Below are 23,120 nucleotides of genomic sequence, written 5' to 3' on the forward strand. Positions count from 1 at the left end.
CCCCAACACCAGCCAGCCGAAGAGTCCTGCGCGACCCCCTGTTAGCATTAATTCCTATTAGCACTTCATATAAATGCAAAAATATCTTTCATGTTAAAACACATTGTCAAATATGAATGGCGGTCACATGGTCCACCATTATTCAAACCTGCACAATTTACATTTCCACTTTAATTTCTCAGTTATGCTTTTTAAATGAGGGTTCGTTAGTCACCATATGCTAACTTCTGTGTCACTAAAGTATTAGTAACATTTCATTTCTATCAATACCATGTCTTATATATTTTTAATCAAATAAATGCCCAAGAAATATTTAAGAATACATGTTCTTTCCCGAGATTATTTTGTGAAGCGCTCCTGAGCACCTTATTCCAATGAGGTCTGTCACCTGGCGTCTCTAGTCATTTCTAGTGTAGAAATGATGTCAAGAATGTCTTTGCGCCTGTATCTCTAAGGCGGAAGTATGTGTTTTTTTTTTTTTTTTAGCTTCATCAAAAATATTTCGAAAGTCAAGCAAGCTTTGCTAAATGAAACTGACACGGGTGCCCGATCTGTACTTTGAACGTATCTGAAGGAGATTCGCAATGATCCACTCAAAATCATCAGCCAAATAGGAATGAGAAAAAGGAACGTGTTTTACACGTGTGCAGTTGTGCTCCTAATTTTCTAAAGTTATTTGGGAAAAAGTAACCAGGGGTTATTTTTGCTCCAAACATAGCTTTTGCCGTGTTTTTCATGGATGAACTGCCAAAAACTTGGACATATTTTTCATTCTTGTTTTTGCAAACATTTTTTGGGGGCATTGCCAAAGTCCCCTCAAAAATATTTGTCCATGTAACTGGTGATGACCAAACAACAATAACAGAAATGCTCTGAAATGATTCCTTCTGTCTCCTAATTTGCAAAAGATCAGTGGGGTGACATCCCTATGCATTCTATAACAATTGTCTCCAAAATTATTTTTTTATTAACTTGGAACTTTGGACTGATTAAATTGGCCACATTGTTTTAAAAATAATATGCAGTTTTACTACTTTACTACAAAAATAATTTATTGACATAACCATCCAACATAATTTCAGATTGCTCCCACAACCATATAGGTATACACAGGAAAATAGTATTTATCTCAACAAAATTCCCTCCTATGCATGTATTTATCACATTTGTGGCACCACCGCTGCCAACATTAGACGAATCTATGACATCACCATTAATTTAGCATTTTAGCATTCAAAATTGTCCTTTGCACACTACTGACTAACATCAGTACAAGAATACATACAGCCTATATGTCATGGAACCCTCAACAACTGTTGGAAATTAGACACCCAGTAGTTCAGAAAATGGCTGTTATCACATGCCACTTCTCTTTCGCAATACTGGGGCAGACAACACTTTGTACGCAACGTGACTTTTCTACGTTCAAACATTGACAAAGGCAATGCATTTGATTTTTCCATAGTGAAAGGAGACGAAGACGTATAACAAATGGGTAGTTTGTAGCAAGGACACAATGAGAGGTTATGGACTATTGTTCAGCTGCTTTGGTATTTCCTCACAAGTATAAACATACACAACAGAAGACACCAGGTCACAGGGAGAAAAGAAACATAATGAGTCCTCTACCTTAAGAAATTAGTAATCCCAGTATCAGTAAAATATCTGATGGTTATAAAACCTCAAAGTTGATACATCACAGGCTACTTTGGGAGCTCTTTGGAAAGTAAAAAAAAAAAACTTGTATTTTCTTTAAGGCACAGAGACACTGAATTATTGATCAGTTTTTTACATTTGTGTGTGCTGAGGTCTCGAGCCGGATCTTGTTTCAGTCAGGAATCGTCAAAGCAGGTTTCAGGATAATTATGCATGTACCAATTAAGCTGAGTGCTGAAGATCCTAAGCATGCAAATCAGTAAACATAATTTTCCTTTAGCTATATAAGGAGTTCATCATCATCCTGAAAGTCTGGTATCAACTCCTAAAGTAAGGCAGCCATTGATTTCAGCCCCTATTCCACTTTTTTGTGGGCTGTAGCACTGGTCTCACTTGAAGTCAGTATATGAACTTCCAATCTGGCTCTCAGAGACAGCTTATATTTTTACCCAGTTGCAAATAGTGGGAGGTCAGTCAGACATTCATTCCCTTGAGAGCATTTTAAATTTTTTGAGGAAACAATCATGTTCCTTCAGCTATTATTTATGTGATCGTAAAAACTCAACCATCAACCAGCTGCCACCAAACATCAATTGTGTCCAGGACATTAAGACAATAGTTACCTGTGTTAAAAAGCTGTTTAGTTGGGAAATCTAATTCTCCAGCACAGCTGGGTGTTGTACTATGGGCCAAAACACAAGACAATAAAGGAAAACTCACGATATCAGGTAAACATGATGCAATGCTGATAGCGCAGTTGTCTTTAATAAAGTTTATTAATGAGTGTTTATGTATTTTGTATAATGAGTTTAAGTAGAAAATGAAATATCTTGGAAAATTATGCACGCATTTGAAAATGTGACCTCGAAGAATGGCCACAAATGTTCACGAAATGTACTAATTAATGATTAATACATATGAAATGTTGAAAAGGTATTAGATTAATGCAGTATTATGTCATATTAAGGGTTATGAAGTATGCTTTAACTTTATTAATTGTAGTCCTTAATTTAGCAAGTGTCTTGGGCTATTTTGCCAGGGCTCATGCAGAAGTGGTATTTCTTAGCGGTAAAATGCTGACCAAGTGAATTAAACTGTAAAATGTCCATTGTCTTGTTAAATGTGCTTAATAGACATTTTTCATGAGAACCGACTACTAGGAGATGATGTTCCTGCTAATGTAACATTTTATGTGTAATGTGTGTGAGACTGACTTTCCCAGGACAAGAACAACGAAGATACCGACTGGAGTGGAAGCTGCAACAATATTGTTACCTGACAAGCCGGATGATGAGAACAGTGTAAATTGGACCAATCAATTGTATGTGAATGGAGAACTATTAGAATTCATAGATTTGGTATAGAAATATTATTGGACAAAGTATGAACATATGGTTAACTGACCAATAGGGAATTAGTGGATAGTGGATAGTTTAGGTGACTTTGAGATAACAATGCCGCAGAGGGAAAAGACTAAAGACTTATTCAGATTTCGAGAGACTCCACAGACTTTAGGAGAGAGACATCCATTCTGAAATTGGGCTCATATTCCCTGACTGAGAGGATGATGCCTTGCTGATTGACTGATGACCTGAGGATTAAGACTGATTCAGCTTTGCTGACCCATGTCGAGGATTGGTATAACGCAATAAAACTGTGTTTATTATGCATTTTTGCTTTTTCTTTCTAGGTACCAACTGCACTGTTTTTATACATCCATAGCTAGATGTTTTTCCAAATTTGTGTTACTAAATTGTTTTGCATGAAGCCCAACATGCCAATGCCAATCTGGTGTTAGTTGAGGATTCTGGCTTATGACGAAAAAGACAGATGTTTGATGGATTTCTCTGCTTTCCTACATGAATTTAATTTCATTAACACAGCTGACTCCGCTATTGATTTGCACTGTAACTTTAGAACGTGTCATAATCCGAGCTTTGAATAGATTGCGTTTTTTCCGCCGCTTTGGATGACCAGTGCTGTTTTTTTATGTATTTCATTTGATTTTGAGATTAATCGACATGACTTTAGCATTATTAATATAGGGAAAAAAAATTACTAAACTTTTAAGAAAGGTGTGGTTATTCATGACTGAAAGGTCATGGTGCGTATCAATTACTGACCATTGATTATTGATTTTATTGATTACTAATGATTTATGATTATCGTATATGGATTATTGATTATGTACTGGAGCTGTGGTAAGAACTTCTTAATTGCGAGTCAAAAGGTTCTTTGACCTATTTGCGTCCCTTTGTAAGTATACTTATTAAGGTTTGACACGCTCACAATGCCCAGCATGATAGTACAAAGCTACAGTGCCTTTGTTTTTTGAATTTGCAGTAATAAACGTATTGTATGGGTAAGCAGTCAAGTGTATTTGAATTCCATTCACTGTGTTAGATAAGATAGTAATAGATATTAGTTCTAAAAAGCAAAAGAGTTGGAATCGAAGAAGTAGGAGAGTGTGGTTGGTCCTTGTCAGGCTCTTGAGGGCAGTGTTGCAGACTGCATGGCCTTTCATCAACTTTGGCCTCACAGACATCACACCGCCAATGCAGAATTTGTGCTATACAAAGTAAAGGGTAGGTAGATCCCAGGTATTTGTCTACCCTCAGCTCAAGCAATTTTCCAGTTCTCCATATTACTGTCAGTAACTTCCTCTTGTAGTAGCTTTGTTTCGTACAGATCTTTCTTGTGGGAACTGTAAAATCACACATGTGCACGTTCAGTGTCATTCAGTGCTCAATTTTACCCAATGGTTGGCAGTAGGGTCCTCCAGAACACTTTTTTGGAGAAAGACACATATTTTTCCTTATCAGGCATTTCTCAATAGCAAGAGGGATAAAAACAGACAAAGAGGAAAGAAGGAGGAAAAGAAATAGAGAAATATCCTCACCAGGGGAACAAGCATGGACCTGCAACTGTGAGATAAAGGGCAGGGAGTATTTGACAGTGGATTAATGAGGCCTGAGGTCGATTCAGAACTAGGCAGCCTTTGTATTTGGCGTGACAACATGTTATAGTGTCATCCGCAAGCATTTGGGCTGCGCTTTGGGCACAGCCCTCATTTTTTTATAAGTCAAGCATTGGCATCACTTACACACATTGGACGTTGGGTAATTCTGAAGAAAAAGATGCAAGATAGTGCATATTTTGTAAAAGAAAGAGTGCCAGTGATGAAGTTCTGCTCAGAAGTCTATGCTGGTGCAATTAAATGGTGGTGCATTGAATGCCTCAGCTGGTAGCCTAAATCCACTTAATGTATCTTTTAGAAATGGGGTCTCGAGTTGGCATTAGTTTGCACCCTGTCCAAGTAGGGACCCTCAATCTAGTCAGGGTAAGGGAGTCACATTCCTAAGTTAACCCCTGCTCACCACCCTTGGTAGTTGGCACGAGCAATCAGGCTTCTCTCAGAGGCAATGTTAAGTATTAGTAGCCACACACATAGTAACACAGTGAAAACACTAGAAATGGACACCACACTAGTTTAGAAAACTAGGCACTATTCATCTAAGTAAAACAAGACCAAAATAACAAAAATCCAACATACACAAGCAAAGATATGACTTTTTAAAGATTAAATCCCAATAAAGTTCTTGGAAACACAATAGCTCCAACTGGGACTATCACAGCATCATTGACGGAGTCATTCCCAACAGTCTGAGGTCACTCGCAAAGGAGTGCGGGTCGGTCACGGAGTCATACGGACTCCCAGGTACAGACCTATTATGAAAGAAAGATGATGCACAGGGTTGAGGAGACGAGACGACACTGGAGCCTGCACGGCGTTGTCTCCTTACTGCCACTAGGAGGTGAGGCGTCTGTTCCTGACTTCGAGGCACAGGAGGTGAGGCATCAGTTCCTTATGGTTGCATGGGAGGTGATGCGGCATTGGTGGCGTAAGGCGTTGGTTCCTTATGATCCATCAGGGTCAATGAATCCAGCAGGTCAATATGTGCGGTGTCAACTTTGCAGTGTCGCAATCAAACCACAGGGCCACAGGTGCTGCCGCGGAGTTGGAGTAGGGTGTCCTGAAATTCTGGAACACGGAACTCAGGACTCACATTGTGGCAAGACTTCGGAGGAGCTGCAGCAGCATCGGGCCTGTGGACTTAATCATGGTCATTGCACTCAGTGGGGACCACGGCTCTTTGCGCAGACAGCAGCATAGAGTAAGACAGCACGCGGGTTCCGAAGTCTCTCTGGAGTCGATGCACTTGGTTTCTTCTTGGTTTCACCAGAACTCCCTTCCAAGGGCCCAGGAACTGGATTTGGCACCACTCAGCAAGTCAGAACTCTCAGCAAGAAAGCCCAGGGTCTGGCAGATGAAGTATTTAATGTCCCTGAGACTTCTAACAGGAAGTCTTTGTGGTAAAAAAGACCTTGTCTCTCCCTGTCCTGGTCCCAGACACACTTTAGGGGGTTGGAGACTGCATTTTGAGGGTACAGGCAAAGTCCTATTCAAGGGCAGGTGTCGGCTACTCCCATCACTCAAGCCCAGGAAAACCCATCAGGATATGCAGACACATCTCAGCTCCCTTTGTGTGACTGTCTAGAGTGAATTCACAAACAGCCCAACTATCAATCTGACCCAGGCATGTATTCAGCAGCCTGCCAGGCATAGGCACAGAACGATCAAGCAAGAAAAATGCCCACTTTCTAAAAGTGTATTTTTCAAACTTACAGTCCAAAAACCAACTTTACCAAAAGATGTATTTTTAAATAGTGGGTTTAGAGACCCCCAACACAATTTATCTATCTGTTACTATTGGGAAATTACACTTAAAAGATATTTTAAGGCAAACCCTATGTTATCCTATAGGAGAGATAGGCCTTGCAATAGCTAACCCCACATTTTGCAGTATTTCACTATCAGAACATGTAAAACACACCAGTACATGTCCTCCCTTTTAAATACACTGTGCCCTGCCCATGGGGCTACCTTGGACCCACCTTAGGAGTGCCTTATATGTACTAACAGGGAAGGTTTGGGGCTGAAAAGTGGGTGCGCTTGCAAGGCCGACATGGCAGTTTAAAATTGCACTCACAGACACTGCAAAGGCAGGTCTGAGACATGTTTACAGGGAGACTCATGTGGGTGGCACAATCAGTGTTGCAGACCTACTAGTAGCATTTGGTTTACAGGCCCTGGGCACACATAGTCCAATTTACTAGGGACATACTGGTAAATCAAATATGCCAATTATGAACAAAGCGATCACCAATACAATTTAGACAGAGAGCTTCTGCACTTTATCACTGGTTAGCAGTGGTAAAGTGCCCAGAGTCCGAAATCCAACAAAAACAGATCAGAAAATATAGGATGAAGGAGGCAAAAAGTTTGGGCGTGACCCTGCAAAAAGGCCAGTTCCAACTCTTGAAGGGCTTTCCTGCTTGAGGTGATAGAACTTGGACCCTGGCCCACAACAGCAGAGGCACATTTCAGTTCTAATCCTTCCTGAACCCAGCTGGATTCCTCTGTCCGTAATCTCAGGGCCCACTAAGCTAACCCATGCGGAATCCTTTTCCTTACCTCTGAACCCTATCGGTGCGGCACCCAACCTTACTTGGCTCACAGATGTATCCCAGTAAGCAGACAGTACCACCATGACCAACATAGGGCTGTCGCCCATTCAACCCTTGGGGTGTCACTCCTGTCCCCAACCCACTGGCGACTCTGTCCATAAGGACAGCAACCCACAGGAGCCTCTGACAACTGTCACTGATAAGAGGTAGGTCTCGACCTTTCTAGGGCTCCCTAACCTTTGTGGTTTCTCAGAGAGGGGGACAGTGGACCCTAGTGAATGGCACCCTTCATATACTCTTCCTCCCACCAGTTCGTGGGTGGTACCCTGAGACTGATACTCCTTCCCAGGTTCTGTACCCTTGGGTTGGACAGGAGTCAGGGGTGAGTTCTTCCTCCTTTTTGGAAGCAGTACCCCCGGAATCCAGAACTGTCAGGGCTCTTACGGTAGCTGTGCTGCACAATTCTCCCACCAGTTCAGGAATGTCACCCTGACACTGGTGGCCCAGGCCAGGACCAGTCCTTTAGGCTGGACAGGAGTTAGGGGCAAGACTTCCCTCCCCCTGCCCTTCACTCTGGGGCTCTGCACCCTCCCACCCACAGTGCAACCCACAGAAGACAACATGTTGGGGGCACTGTTAGCAGTCGCCCCTCCCTCCAGGTCAGGGAGGTCACCCTGAGCCTCGTCCTCCGACCTACGGTCTCTACCCTGATGCTGGACCTGTGTGTGGCAAGTCAGGACCTCTGGGAGAGTAACCCTACTCCTCCAAAGGAAACACATCACTCATGTGTTGGGTAAGAGTCAGCCTGGTGCAGGTCTCCAGTCCCCTGTCTATCTGATAGTGTACGAAAGCCCCCTAGGCCAGAGTTGTCCTCACCAGGGTCAGCCTTGGGGCGTTCTCACCTCAGAGCTGGCAACCTCTGACCCCCTGGTCCTCCCATTGGGACTGTCTCCCACATTAGCCCTTTCTCTGGACTTTTCCACCCTCCCACTAGGAGGGGTACCACCAGACACCAGAACTGGTAGGAAGAACCTCTGCAAGTTCTCCGGACACTACGGGGTCCCCCTCAGCACATGGTCTCTCAGTACAGACTAGGCTCCCCCTTGGTGTTCTCTCATGGAATCCTTCAGGCTGTGGGGCTGAGTTTTGGGCAACCTGGGCCTCTGCCCATCTCCACTCCCTCTCTTCTGAGAATGGACATGGGACTCCTCACCCATCCCGCTACACTTGGACGTAGCTGGATCACTGAAAACCTCTCTTTGCTGGGGAAAACCTGATCCACTCCCTTTAGGAGCACCCCCAAATGCCTCTTCTTATGCTCTGTAATTCGCCCATACGTCTGCCTCCAGTGCAAGTTTCCTCAGGTCTGAGAACTCACACTCCACCTGGTATGGGTGTAGCTCTGGAAAACAGGGAATGAGCATATGCTCTACAGCAAACACATCACACAGACCCTCACATGTTAACCAAACTACCCTCCACCTCACCATCCAGTGCCTTGAAAAAGTACCCCACATCACACTCCTGAGATTGGTGAGACAGTATCTGACTGTCCCTGACACTCATCCCACACTCTTATGGGGTGTCTCCATACTTCACTACCAGGACTTCTACTGTGGAAACCCATTTTCCTGTCACTCTCATTTAGAGCAAGTAGAGCCCCACTCCAATCACTAGAAATATGGCTCCCTGTGCCAGTTGCCCAATCCATCTCAGAGATCCTTTGTGCCACTGGAGCAACCTCATAAACCTGAACCTCCTGGTGTATGTCACTCCCCTCCTTCAAGTTGGGCACCAAGTCTCTGGGCATGTGCACTTCTCCTATACTACTGGACATAACACTTTAGCTGTCACCATCTGAATTGGACTGAGCCCCCATGGCTTCCAGCTTCAGCTCTCCAAGGTTTAGATCATGAGCTACAAACATTTATTTTTCCTTTGGTAAGGCTCTCTCAGCCTCAGCTTTCTTGAGATCTTCATCCAGCTCTCTAAGCTTCTGCTCATGAGCTAGAAGTCATCTCTCTTTCTTGGATTCCCTCTCAGGGCCACTGCCCTCACTTTCAGAGTAGTCCTCCTCCTCAGAGTCATCTGGTAGTGTTGCTTAGTGTAGCTCATAACAAAACAGGACTGCCTCAAGATCATCCCTTGTGGGCCTTCTCTTCACAGCCAGCCCCCTTTCCTTGCAGAACAGCTTTAGCCCCCTCATTCTATAGATGTACCGGTACCAGAAGTTGATTTCCATTCTGCCAACCAGAGTTCCAAGTATTAATAATACATCCAGGAGGACACCTGAAAACATAAAAAGGAAAAACAGTATGTGCTTGCGTAACTGTCTGCCCTATGCAGTAAAGTACACCAATTACTGTATGTCAGGTAAAGGCACAAGTCCTATCCCACCGCTGCCACCAATGTTGGAAATAAGTTATCTAATTGGCAGTGGTTTGTACCATCTCTAAGTAGGGTCCCTCACTCTTGTCAAGGAAAGGGAGTCACACTCCTAAGATAACCTCTGCTCACCCTTTTGGTAGATTGTCGCAAGCCGTCAGGCTCATCTCAGAGGCAATGTGTTAAGTATTAGTACCCACACAAACAGTAACACAGTAAAAACACTACCAATGGATACCACACCAATTTAGAAAAATAGCCAATATTTCCCTAAGTAAAACAAGACTAAAATGACAAAAATCCAACATACACAAACAGAGATATGTTTTTTTTAAGATTGAATGCTGATAAAGTGCTTAGAAAAACAATAGCTCCAACTGGAGTTATCACAAAGTCGTTGACAGGGTTGTTACCATCGTTCTCATGCCACTCACAAGGGGCTGCCAGCCGGTCACGGAGTCACACGGACCCCCAGGTACAGTACATTTGAAAATGGTGAAACAAAGACATTGCACAGTCAGGGAGGTGAGGAGTCGCTGGAGCCGGTTTGACATTGGTTCCTTACAGCTACATGGGAGATGAGGTGTCAGTTTCTTACTGCAAGACACAGGAGGTGAGGTGTTGGTTCCACGCAGTTACAGGGAAATGATGTGGCATCAGTGGTGAGGCACTGGTTCCTTACGATCCATCAGGGTCGATGAATCCAGCAGGTCGAGATGTGCAGTGTGAAATTTGCTGTGTCGTGGTCACACCACAGGTCCACAGGTGCTGCGGCGGATTTAGGTGTCCCAGACGGCAGGGACACAGCACTGAGGACTCTCCTTGTGGCAAGACTTCAGAGGTGCTGCCGCGGCATCAGGCCTGCGGCGTCAGTCGCAGTTATTGCACTAAGCGGTGACCACGGCTCCTGGTGCAGGCAGGTGCGGGGTTCGGACAGCGGTGCTCATTCCGAAGTGGCTCTGGAGTTGATGCACTTAGTTTCTTCTTGGTTACACCAGAAATCACTTCCAAGGGCCTAGGAACTGGATTTGGCACTACTTGGCAAGTGAGGACTCTTAGCAAGAAAGCCCAGGGGCTGGCAGATGAAGTATTTAGTATTTCAGGTCCCTGAGACTTCTAACGGGAGGCAAGCTCAGTTCTAGCCCCTGTAGAACCTTGGAAGGCAGAATGTAGAAAGCAAAATCAAGTCCTTTCACTTCCAGGGCAGAAGTATCAGCAGCAGGCAAGCACAACAAAGCAAGAGGCAGGGTTGCACGTCCTCCTCAAGCATATAGCTCTTCTCTCTAGCATAATGCCCTCTGTCCAGAAGTGTTCTAAAGTTATGGGGTCAACAGTCCACTACTTATACTCATTTCTGCCTTTGAAGAAGGGAAGCTTTGGAGAAAAAAAAAGCCTTTGTAGTGCACAAGACCCGGCCTCTCCCTGCCCTGGCCCCATACACACTCTAGGGGGTTGGAGGCTGCATTGTGTGAGGACAGGCACAGCCCTATTCCAGGTGTCAGCTCCTCCCACCACTCTAGTCCAGGAAGACCCACCAGGACATATAGTACACAACTCAGCTCCCTTTATGTGACTGTCTAGAGTGAATTCACAAACAGCCCAACTGTCAGTCTGACCCAGACTTGTATTCAGCAACCAAGTAAAGGCATAGAATGGATAAGCAAGAACATGCCTCCTTTCTAAAAATGGCATTTTCAAACTTACAATTAAAAAAAACAACTTTAACAAAAGATGTATATTTTCATTGTGAGTTCAGAGGCCACCAACTCCAAATCTCTAGCTGCTCCCAATGGGAAATTACACTTAAAGGATATTTTAAGGAAATTACACTTAAAGGATATTTTAAGGCAATCCCCGAGTTATTCTATCAGAGAGATAGACTTTGCAAAAGTGAAAAACGAATTTGGCAGTATTGTACTATCAGCACATGTAAAACACGTCAGCACATATCCTATCTTATATATACACTGCACCCTGTCCATGGGGCTTCCTTTGGGCCTACCTTAGGGATGCCTCATGCACTAAAAGGAAAGGTTTGGGCCTTGCAAGTGGGTGTACTTGCCAAGTTGACATGGCAGTTTAAAACTGCACAGACAGACACTGCAATGGCAGGTCTGAGACGTATACAAGGCTACCCATGTGGGTGGCACAATCAGTGCTGCAGGCCAACTAGTAGCATTTGGTTTGCAGGTCCTGGACACACATAGTGCATTTTACTAGGGACTTCCTGGTAAATCAAATATGCCAATCATGAATAAACCAATCACCAATACAATTTAGACCGGGAGCATATGCACTTCAGCATTGGTTAGCAGGGGTAAATTGCCCAGAGTCCTAAAGCCAACAAAAACAGGTTAGAAAAAATAGGTAGGAAGAAAGAGGCAAAAAGTTTTGGGATGACCCTGCAAAAAGGGCCAAGCCACACGGTATCTTTAATCCACTACCAGATACTCCTTGACCCCTTAGCTCACTCTTGCAGCTTTCTCCATTCTCCTTTTGTGACATCTTTTCTGTATTTTGTCTTGCTCCATCTTTCAGATTTGTGTGTTTTCCGCTCTCTTGCAACCAGTAAGTATCTGATGCTGGAAAATTAGAGCACATTCCCATAAATAAGTGCCGATGCCGCCCCACCAGCAACCACCACCTCAAAGTCAACACTGTTTCTACCACAAAAGAACAGATGGGGAAATCAGGCTCTCCCACTGAAAAGTCCTGATCATGTGTGCTGCACGGGGAAAAATACACATCTATCCCCACATCCTCTCTCCACATCTTCCAATGCTTGGCGTCTCGAAGGTGTTGGTGACTCTTGGTCCTGGCCCATGAGGCATAACGATGTGCCTGATCTGATGCTATTTCTGTGTTAACCTTTTGACTGTGAAGCTAGTTTTCTGCTTACCAAACTGTTTCACCTACAGATCGAACTAATCCCTTCGTCACAGCGAGGACTGAAATGCGGTACGCATGTACTTTGTCTACCTGGGGTAAGAATTGGTCAACGCTGCTTCTAATGCCAAGCACACACGTACATCTGCGATGGAAATTATTTTGTATTTTCGCCTGTTGTTTGTTGTTATGTTCAGCATTATTGCCTTAGGATATGAGAAATAGGACGCAGAGAGCGAAGATGCCAGCCCAAGGCTAAAAAGCTGTTTCGAAAAGTTTATCCTTCCCTGAACTTTCCACAAACCTCTGGTCGCCGTTGCTACATTTCTTTAGTCCTCACTGTCACAAACCTGTCATCTAGGGAAACAGTAATTGGAGGCTTCTGAGGTGCTCAGTATCTTTGTGCAAGTACTTTGTATTGAACTGTAACAGTTGAAGTTGTGTGTGCCACTTAAAGTGGAGATGAGGGAGTCTGAAGGGTAAAGGGGGGTGTAAATAGGAATTATAACATCAAACATAGCAAGATAGAAGGCAACGTTAATTACTCCTCTTGCCTCTGGCTTGCAATTTTCTGCTACATGCTCACCTTTCAGCGGGGACCGTCTCGGCCGCCGCACCGCAGCTGTCTAATTTGTCGCTAGGAATAGTGAGGGAAGAGAAAGTGATGGAAAAACGATGGGGGCTGGGATAAATTCGAGAGGAGGAAAGAAAGGTAAATATCAGCAGTAATGGTGAGATGAGGGTCTGTGAAGGGGGGAAGGAGGGAAGACAATGGGGAGGAGATGCGGCCTATAGGTGGGAGCTGCCTACTCTGAAACATGAGGAAGCAAGTTTGTAATCTCCCTGTGCCCAAAACAGGAAACAAAAAAGTGTCCGTTGTCTTGCTCTGTTGTAATGTGCTTAAATGCCCCTAAAAACGGCAAAATGAAACAAGCAATTGCAAAACCAATAGGTAGCTCTTTTATTACGTACCCATCGTGAACTTGGCTTCATCAGTGTTTGTCTATTACGTATAGTTTAAAACAGGTGTCTCCACCTGTCGATCGCGAGCTACTGGTAGTGCGCTGATACCCTCAGAGGAGCTCGAGGTGATGCAGCTTCACACTGACGAAGATGTGCCATCTTTGTATTAAAGTAAGCCTGTATTTTATTTTGGAATTGGGCCTCTGTTGTACTTTCTATGTCAGTTCAGCCAGCGCTTCTCCACCCTCACGCAAAACAGCCGATGCAAACTGTGCTGACACTGTGTGACTCTGCCTGCAGAAACTTTGGGGCTCCGGCCTGCACCTAGGCCAGCGTGGCACCAAGCAACAGTTCTGGAGTCTTGGAAGAGGCCCGGTACTATGGCTGTTGGCATTGCCTGGCAAAGAGCCTATCATAAGGCCGAATCATCATCTAAAAGAGGCCTGGGAACGTGCCTCTGCAAAATTAGTGGCTTGTAAAACAAAAGTTGACTGACTCCTTTTGTGACCCAGGGTGGGGCTCTAATATATATAATCGATCAGTTCCTGCAACAGCGCTTGTCTCTGCAGCTTCACTGAGATAGCTTAGGGCCAGATGTAGGTAGATTGAAAATGGTGACTTGCAATTTGCTATGCAGAAAGGTGTCTCAGACACCTTCTGCAACTCGCAATGGGGTCGCAAAGACCCACCTCATTAATATTAATGAGGTGGATCGCAGTTTGCGACCCCATTGCGAGTATGGGCACTCACTGGGATGGTGGCCTGCTGGAGACAGCAGACCACCATGTCCGTGACTGCTTTTTAATAAAGCAGTTTTTTTTTTTCCATCTGCAGCCCGTTTTCCTTAAAGGAAAACGAGCTGCACTTGGAAAAAAATACCGAAACCTTTAGTTTTGGTTTTTTTCAGAGCAGGCAGTGTCCATTGGACCACTGCCTGCTCTGAAAAAATATTTTTGTTTCCATTCACAAAGGGGAAGGGGTCCCATGGGGACCCCTTCCCGTTTGCGACTGGGTTACCATCCACTTCAAGTGGATGGTAACTGCGATTTCATTGCAAATGAAATTGCATAGCGTTGCGAGTTGCAAATAGGAAGGGAACACCCCTTCCTATTTGCGAGTCAGAAATGCATTTTGTAAGTCGGATCCGACTCGCAAAATGCATTTCTGCATCGCGGAGAGGAGGCGCAAATCCTTTCCTACATCTGGTCCTTAATCCCTGCCAGGCCTTTTCCCCCTCAAGTGCCAGGCCTTTTTGGGTTATTTGGGGCAGTTTGCGCTTAGGCACTCATAATATTTTGTCCACATAAGCTACCCACGCCAAATTTGTGTCCTTTTTTCCAACATCCTAGGAATTCTAGAGGTACCCAGAGTTTGTGAGTTCTCCTGGAGGAGACCAAGAAATTAGCCAAAATACAGCAAAAATTTAGGGCCAGATGTATCAACAGATTTGCACTCACAAACAGCGAAATCGGCCGTTTGCGAGTGCAAAATCGAGGTCTGCAATGCATCAAATGCATTCGCAGACCAAAATCAGAAAATCGCAAAAATAGCTATTTTCTGCGTTGCGACCTGGATTTTGCGAATCGCAAATTGCGATTCGCAAAATCCAGGTTGCAAAGCAATTCTGCAAAAAATCGCAATTTGCGATTTTTCGCAGAATGGTATTTTGCAAGTGCAAAATACCGTGACCTGCAACCAGGTGGTAACCTGGTGCAAAAATTAAAAATGCAGTAAAACTGCATTTTTAAATGTAACATGTAAAGCACACATGCCCTTTTGGCATGTGTGTACTTTACATGTTACAAAAAAAAAATTGGGGTGAAGGAGAGGGAGCCTTAGGCCCCCAGCACCCTGTCCTTTTGCATTTCCAAAATTGCGATTTCTGGTTCAGAAATCGCAATTTTGGAAATGCCAAAAATTCGCAGCTATGGGCCAACAGGCCCATAGCTGCGAATGGGGCCAGTATCGCAATTTGCGATTCGGTAAGTGCATTTGCGATTTTTAAGAAATCGCTATTACCGATTCGCAAATGTGATACATGGCCCTTTGCGAGTCGGTAATAACAATTTCCTAAAAATCGCAATTACCGAATAGCAATGGGCCAGAATCATACATCTGGCCCATAGTTTTTTAAAACAAAAGGGAAAAAAGGGCTACAGATGAAGGCTTGTGTTTTTTTCCCTGAAAATAGCATCAACAAAAGGTTTGTGGTGCTAAAATTACAATTTTCACTGCTTTCAGGCACAGGCAGACTTGAATCAGAAAACCAAATTTTTCAACACAATTTTGGCATTTTACTGGGACATACCCCATTTGTACTAATTTTTGTGCTTTTAGCCTCCTTCTAGTTAGATACCGAAATGGGTATGAAACCAATGCTGGATCCTGGACAGCGGAACTTTTCTGAAAAGTCAATACAATTCTAAATACAACAAGGGGTCATTTGTGTAGATCCTACAAGGATTTTCTGCAGAAGATAACAACTGAAAAAAAAAAATATTGAAATTGAGGTGAACAAAAAAAACCAGCCACTTCTCTCCACGTTTTACTCTGTAACTTTTTCCTGCAATGTCAGATGTTCAAAAGCAATATACCGTTACATCTGCTGGACTGTTCTGGTTGCAGATATATATAGGACTTGCAGGTTTATTAAGACCTGTAGGTACCAAGAGCCAATAAAGGAGTCACACTTTGCAATGGGTTTTCATTGAATACCGGGTATATATACAGCAATTCATTTGGTGAAATATAGAGTGAAAAATAGGTATCAAGGAAACCTTTGTATTTCCAAAATAGGCACAAGATGAGGTGTTGAGAAGCAGTGGTTATTTGCACATCTCTGAATGACGGGGTTCCCATACTAGCATAAGAATTACAGGGCATTTCTCAAATAGTCATCTTTTTTACACACTGTCTTACATTTGGAAGGAAAAAATGTAGAGAAAGACAAGGGGCAATAACACTTGTTCTACTAGTCTTTCTTCCCCCAAGTCTCCCTATAAAAATGGTACCTCACTTGTGTGGGTAGGCTTAATGCCCACAACAGTAAACGCAATATGGACACATCACATTTTTACATTGAAATCTGACATGTTTTTTGCAAAGTGCTTAGATGTGGATTTTGGCCTTTAGCTCAGCCGGCACCTAGTGAAACCTAGCAAACCTATACATTTTTTAAAATGTAGACACCTAGAGAAATTCAGAATGGGGTGACTTGTTGTGCTCTCACCAGGTTCTGTTACCCAGAATCCTTTGGAAACCTCAAAATTTGGCAAAAAAACCCACTTTTTCCTCAAATTTCGGTGATAGAAAGTTATAGAATCTGAGAGGAACCACAAATTTCCTTCTACCCAGCATTTCCCCACGTCTCCCGATAAAAATGCTACCTCACTTGTTTGGGTAGGCCTAGTGTCCGTGACAGGAAATGTCCCAAAACACAACTTGGACACATCACATTTTCCCAAAGAAAACTGACCTGTTTTTTGCAAAGTGCCTAGCTGTGGATTCTGGGCTCTAGCTCATCTGGCACCTAGGAAAACATAGCAAACCTAGACATTATTTAAAACTAGACACCTGGGGAAATATAGGATGGGGTACCTTGTGGTGCTCTCACCAGGTTCTGTTACCCAGAATCCTTAGTAAACCTCATAATATTGCAAACAAAACACTTTTTCCTCACATTTCAGTGCTCCAAAGTTCTGGAATCTGAGGGAGCCACAAATTTCAAAATTTGCAGCATTCCCCCATGTCTCCTGATAAGAATGGTACCTCACGTGTGTGGGTAGGCCTAGTGCCCACAACAGTAAATGCCCCAAAACACAATGTGGTCACATACAAATGTTCAAATACAAAACTAGCTGTTTTTGCGGGGAGGAGGACCTGCGTTTTTGGTCCTGGGATCAGGAGCCACCTAGGGAATCCTACCAAACCCAAACATTGCTGAAAACTGAACACCAGAGGGAGTCCAGGGAGGTGTGACTTGGGTGGATCCCCCAGTGTTTTCTTACCCAGAATCCTCAGCAAACCTCAAATTTAGCAAAAAAATCATATTTTTCCCACGTTTCTGTGTGGGATCACCGCACCAGCATAAATTTTCTACCACCCAATGTTCCCCTAAGTCTCCCGGTAAAAATGACACTTCACTTGTGTAGGTGGGCCAAATGCCTGTGACAGTGAAGAGCCAAAAACAAGTCGAAAATGAGGGAGAACCAAAGAGGGTCCGAAAGGGCAGTTTGAAACAAATGTTTTTGCAGGGCATTGTGAGTAAGAAAATGGTGCGAGGTGCATGTGAAGCACACCACCCTGGCCTCACCCAGATGTTTTGTTTTCAGATGTGTCTAGGTCTCGTAGATTTTTCTACATGGCAGCGTCCCAAAGTCCAAAAAGTGCAGCCCTCAGCGTTCCAAGTGGGATGATTTTGAGAGTTAGACAAGCTCTCATGGCCCAAATGTAAAACCAAAACTCAAAATAATCAGATGGCCTCCTTCTTGTGATAATATGTTTTTGTGTGTGGGGGAGAGCTGAAAGACTGTTACCCCCTTCAGTTAGGGTGGGGGCGTACCCATGCCCATACTGGTTGGTAGCCACCACCCCACTATTTTTTTATTTTTTATTCCCTGGCATTTAGTAGGCTTTCTGCCCCACAGGGAGTGGATCGGGGCTAATTGCCCCATCTGTCCACCGGTTGGCAGAACAACTTTGTCCCCATTTATTTGGTGAGGGGGTATGACTATGCCCCAACCCTCTTTCTTTTTTAAAAAAATCTTCCCTGGTCTTTGGTGGGCTTTTGCCCCCCTGGGGGCAGATGGGCCTTACAAAAATAGGCCAATCTGCCCCCAAGAGGGGCAGAAATAGTCAACAGTAATGTGCCCCCGTGGGGAATGACCCTTGCCCAAGGGGCTACCCCCAAACAAAACACACACACACCAATCCCTGGTACCTAAGTGGTATTGGCCTAATAGAAATAGGCAGATCTGCCCCCAAGTGGAGCAGAAATGGCCTAAAATAAAATTGCCCCCCCGGGGAGCGACCCTTGCCTAAGGGGTTGCTCCCCATCTGTAAAACAAAAAATCCCTGGTGCCTAGTGGTTTCTGCCCCCCCTTGGAGTCAGATGGGCCTAATTAAAAAAGGCTGATTTGCCCCCGGGGGGGCAGAAATGGCTTCAAATAAATTACACCCCTCCCCAGCGGAGCGACCCTTGCATGAAATTGACCTAAAAAAAAATACCATGTGTCTAGTGGTTTCTGCCCCCCAGGAAGAAGATTGACCTGAGAAACGTAGGCCGATCTGCCCGTAAGGTGTGCAGAAATGGCCTAAAATAAAATTTCCCTCCAGTGGAGCGACCCTTGCCATCTGTAAAAAAAAAAAAAAAAAAAATCCCTGGTGTCTAGTGGTTTCTGCCCTCCTTGGGGGCAGATTATCCTACTAAAAATATTCTGATCTGCCCACAGGGGGGGGGGGGAGGAGAAATAGCCTAAAGACAATTTGCACCCCCCAGGTGAGCGACCCTTGCCTAAGGGGTCGCTCCCCACGTGTATAAAATGAAACAAACAAAAATACCCCAAAAAATCATCCCTGGTGTCTAGAAGTTTCTGCCCCCCCCAGGGGGGAGATCGGCCTAATTACAATAGGCAGAAAAGGCCTTAAACAAATGCCACCCTGGGGAGCGACCCTTGCCAACGGGGTTGCTCCCCTTTATGGTAACTATATATATATATATATACATATATATATATATAAAGCCTCCCTAGTGTCTAGAGGCATTTCTGCAGCACGATCGCTTCATGATCGGGCTGCAGAAATGCTCAGAGAGGCATCAAAGGAAAGGAAAAGCCTTTCCTTTCCTTTGATGCCTCTCCCACCCCCAGCCCGTGATCGGAAGAGAAATGCAAAAGCATTTCTCTTCTGATCCGGTGGGGGCAGCCTCTAATGAGGTCATCAGACATCACTGAGGGGGCCAGAGGGGGCGGGGTGGAAGCTATTCCCTTTCCATCCCTGCCCATGGGAGGGGGGTGCGAGGCCCATGTGCCTGTACCAGGATGAGGAAGTCTTGTCTTCTGCACACGGCGACTGTGGCTGAGGGTGAGACCACCTCGTCTTGGGCACCCGAGGGGTTAAGTATATAATCCTGCTGGGTGGGGAGGGTCTCTGGGTAAACTATGTTCAATTATCAGAAGTAGCCCTCCTTACAGAAAAAGGATGGAGTTCCCTGGTTTAAAAGTAGTGAAAGAAAAACATTTCCAAACACTGGAGAAGAAGCAGAAACATACCTTATGGTATCTTAAAACTGTAGATTGAATTCAACATTTCAACCTCTTTAAATGCCATAATTTATTTTACATATAGATGTCACTTGAAAACAGTTCCTGAGAATGGGTATGGCTTTTGTTCTTATCCTTGTCAAACCATGGTGGGACTCGCTGTCCCAGAGTTTCTAGCATCACCACACCTGTGCTGAACAGGAGATGTTGATAAAGGGCTTAAAGCACTGCCTCTCTCTCCACAGCACCAGACGTTTCCTGAGTTGGGGGGCAGCTTTTGGCCTTGTCCTTGTAAAACCCTTGTGGGACTCACTGTCCCAGGGTTTCTAGCATCACCACAGCTGTGTTGAGGATGAGGCATTGACAATGTGCTTAAAAACACTGCCTCTCTCCCTGCAGCGCAGTCCACGCCTGGGCCAAGTGCACGTCAACACCAGGAAGAGGCAGGGCAGAACCACACCTCTTGGCCCCACGCCGGAACATCTGTTTGATTGGTAAGACTTTCTATTGATTTTAGGGCACTTGACCTGCATTGTTCGGACACTTGGATTGTCTGTAATGCTGAGACTATGAGGCTCGAGTTTGACTATTTGTGAGCCTTGCAGTTGGGCTTGTTTCTCTGACTTTCTTGTTAGCTTACAGACACTGGGAACTGGGCAATAGTGCACTTTTGGGTCTTAACACTGCCATGGGGGTTATTATTGTTATTACATTTCAGCTTGCAACTTCAAGTCCAGGACCACAAACGTTGCTGCCAATTTATGTTTTGTGCATTTCTGTATTGAGGCCCATATTTATACTTTTTGACGCAAAACTGCGCCGGCTCAGTTTTGCGTCAAAAATATTACCGCCGGCTAACGCCATTTTAGTGCGCCGTGCGGGTCGTCATATTTATACTTTGACGCACGGCGGCGCAAACCACAGATGGGAGTAATTATTTTTGACACACACCGGAGCGTCAAGTTGTAAAGCAAAACAACGTTAACGCTGCGGAAATGACTGTGGGTCGATTTACGACCCCACAAACCGGATATGCGCCATTTTTTGGGACGCAATAGCGTAAAAAAAAACTGCGAACACTGACATTTCACCAGAGGGGAGCCAAAATGGATCCCAGATGCCACTACAGACCCCAGGAAGATGACAGCAGACCAGGAACCAGCCAGGATGACCCACACAAGAACCAGGACACTTTTAAGAAGAAAATAAAGTGTCGCTTTAGTGCAGAGGAACAGGAAATTCTGGTTAAAGAGGTGACGGAACTCCAGCACCAACTGTTTGTCACCTCAAAGTTGCCAATCAGTAGGAGAGAGGCTGTATGGCAACCAATTGTCGACAAGATTAACAGTGTGGCTGAAGTACGCAGAACAGTCATCGAGTGCAAGAAACGCTGGCATGACTGCAAGCGCAGGATCAAGGAAAAGATGGCCAGGAAAAGGAAGGCAGCACTGCAGACTGGAGGGGGGAGTCCAGCACACCAGGAGGCCCTGGACAACATGGAGGAGATGGTCGCAGCCGTCATCCCTGAGGAGATCGTCACAGGGATTCAAGGACAGGACAGCACAGACTACCAGGAGACAACGCACATGCAGGGTAAGTCGCATGGGGAATTAAAATGCACTAATGTCAACTGTGAGCGGGGGGATACCGACCACTAAATGCATGGAAGTCATCTAATACATGGAGTGGCATGGGTAAAGGGGCACGGCATGGGGGCATGGCCCGTTCTGAGAAGACCTGGGGCACACCATTACACAACACCAACAACAGTCCCATGGGGGCATGCTGTCATGCCAACGATGGAGCAAAGGGAAAGCCACGCCAGGAGGGAAGGCCACAACGTCAAACTGACATCCCGGCACGCGTCAGCCACCATACCCCCTGCATTAACTAGGGCCCTCTTAACAACTTCTAGCCATACCGACAACTGGAATGTAACTGCGACAACAGTTGCCACTACCACCTCTGCTCTGTGTGCAGCTCAAGTAGCCAATGGCAGTAACCTCCCCATGGATCATACACACCTAAATTAGGGGGTGAGGATGACAACTGCAACAATCCCCAGAAACAAGACAAAGGCCCCAGTACTCTCAAATGTCAATGCCCATAGTTGTAGCAAACATTAGCCAATGTAAACAACAATAGGAGCTACACAGCACTAAGGACACACCCATGCTACATTTGTCAGGGTCCATCCTGTGCCTGGGTAACAATGCAACATCCCAAATGTCATACAGATCAGACACCAGCATTGAGGGGGGGACACATGTAACTGGTCACTGAAATACACCTGCACAGTCAGAGGAGGAAATAGGGCACTGATACGATTATCAGGGCAATCCAATGTAACACACATTCCCCAACATCAGGAGGACACATTACCAATGTCAACATCCATATCGGATCATAACATTGCCATGCATAGGATATGCCACATGTCAATTACATTTAAGTGGATGTGAAAGATCAGAGATTGGGGCAGGTCCAGATTGTTAAGTGTGCTGCCAGGGCCATCAGTACACCCGCAGCCAGTGAAAGGTCTCACCATGAGAATGGATGTAGACGGAGGCTTGAGTAGGAAAAGAAGGTGGCAATTCTCTATTTGGCATAAACCAACACCTAGAGGCAATGAGGCTGACAAGTCTGATAACTCAATAACATACATGTGACACCCAGGTGGGCCATAGGCCTGGAAGAATGCCCATCTAAAGGACTGGAGAAATTAACACAAAACAAGATCACAAAGTGAATTAATCAAAAGGCAGGCACGTGACATCAAAATTGCCACAACACAGACACACTAATTGTACCCTGTTTCATTGCAGAGGAAGATGCATCTCCTGCCGATCTGCCTGTCCCAGATTTCCCTGATGACATGGATGACGAGCTGATAAACATTCCCCAGGAGACTATCCAAAAGGTCCTTGACACCCTCTAGACCCCACCTTCAGTCACAAGGAGGAGCACAGAACAAGCAGCCATCACAGAGGATCCACCCACCACCCCAATTGTAAGACCTACCAGCTCCAATACAGCTGAGGACTCAGACGACACTGGCACCAGCTTTGAGATAACTGTAGTTGGTATACAGCGGGAGCCTGCCAAGGAGGTGCGGTTGGGGATGCAAACTATGGCAGCCAGCCTTGAGGGGATGCGTTCGTGCATGATGTGATCTGCAGATCAGGCAGCAGCTATGCAAGTCCTAACATCCATACTGCAAGGACTACAAGAAACTGTCAAGGAATTCACCACTGCAGTAAGGGAGTTGCCACAACATCTCGCACCCCAAACCTTCCACTGCATGCACGAATGCAATCATGACTCCCTCAGGGCCGACCTGGCTGCCTACGATCGTGATGTGGCTGCTATTCTCAAGAACCAGCAGACCCTCCTGCAGTACTGCCCTTAAGACCTTCACAGGGAGCAGCGACTGGGATGTCT

This window comes from Pleurodeles waltl, chromosome 11 (assembly GCF_031143425.1).
Source record: "Pleurodeles waltl isolate 20211129_DDA chromosome 11, aPleWal1.hap1.20221129, whole genome shotgun sequence".
Lineage (NCBI taxonomy): Eukaryota > Metazoa > Chordata > Amphibia > Caudata > Salamandridae > Pleurodeles > Pleurodeles waltl.